Here is a 1,411-nt window from a genome sequence, read left to right on the forward strand (position 1 = left end):
ATCCTTTATTATACACACACACACAATAAAAAGGTTTTTTGGTTTGCTCCAAAAATATCCCCCCCACCCCACCCCACTCCCAACCACCGAGATGGTCTTTTAATTGCACCTTTTCTGTTGCTCTTACAATATCGGAAAAATAATCTCGCTCTGCGTCTGAATTGATCCATTTCTTTAGCGGCCTATTGATTGCCTCCCCACCTCTTTCTTCATTTCCACCTGCTGTTTCTGCAGGTGCTATTTTGCTCAATATGTCAGAGAGCAAAGTACAGTGCTTGCAGATCAGTCAGCAAAGCAAACGCCCAACTCAGCTCTGCATTAACACACACCCCATCTATGTACAACACACACAGATTGCCACTAATTGGCCAGGATGTGGCAAGTCACAGGCAAATTTGTGAGGCTATTATCACCACCAGCTAACTTACTAAACTATAATGTTATTGGAAGTGCTTTGAACAAACCCTTTAAATCACTTGCTTCCTTGGCATTTGACAACAACCACACCTTAATTAATCTCTGTTTGTAACATGATAAGAAAAAAAAGTAAGCAAACACGTTTTCGATTCCAGTCTCAAAACTATAAATCATACAGGGAAGTTTGCCATAAGTTTCCCACATAAATTAACCTGCAAAGCCAAGGTTCCAGCAATCTTAACCCTTTTTGACATGAATTTTGATTTAATAATCCTTTGTATTTGTATTTGATATCTATTTTATTCAGGCTCTTTCCAATCATGAGTCACTGGAATAGAAAATTGTAATTCTCTGAAAATCTCTTTTTTTTTAAAAAAACACATTTGTCTCTTTATATTCCTCATGTCTTTATACCCTCTTTGACTTCCATGTAACACTTATTAAAAAAGATCTGTTGATAAACGTTCCATAGCATGGGAAACTAAATGAACATCAAAACTTTAAATAAAAGAAATTTAAATACTGTACAAAAACACAATAGTTTTAAAAATAGCCTTGATGAAATCTTTATATACAGCGTATGTATATTCATAGGCTCAACAATGCGTTGTTTTTAACAGCAATGTGTTGTGTCGAAAAATGCAAAATAGTAGTTTAAAAAAAGCTACATTTGCAAACGAGTCAGGAAGAATGTGGTCCCTCTGCGTCTTTTGGTTAATAGATTATGAGCCTGAATTTATTGCAGTAAATCATCTGTTGTTACAGTCACTACATTTTACAGTATACTCTGTGAAGCGCGAGACATCCCGAAGACCTGTTAAGGCGTTATATCAAATGCAAGGATTATTATTATTTACAGTAAAATCCTGTGAAGCGCTTTCAGATACCTGATATGAAAGGTGCTATATCAAATGCAAAGTGTTTTGAGTGTGTTTTTTAAATGTCGGAGGGATTTAATTAGGCACCTTTTGCAGGTTCAAGTGTAGAAACTATA

This window comes from Callorhinchus milii, unplaced genomic scaffold (assembly GCF_018977255.1).
Source record: "Callorhinchus milii isolate IMCB2004 unplaced genomic scaffold, IMCB_Cmil_1.0 Scaffold18, whole genome shotgun sequence".
Lineage (NCBI taxonomy): Eukaryota > Metazoa > Chordata > Chondrichthyes > Chimaeriformes > Callorhinchidae > Callorhinchus > Callorhinchus milii.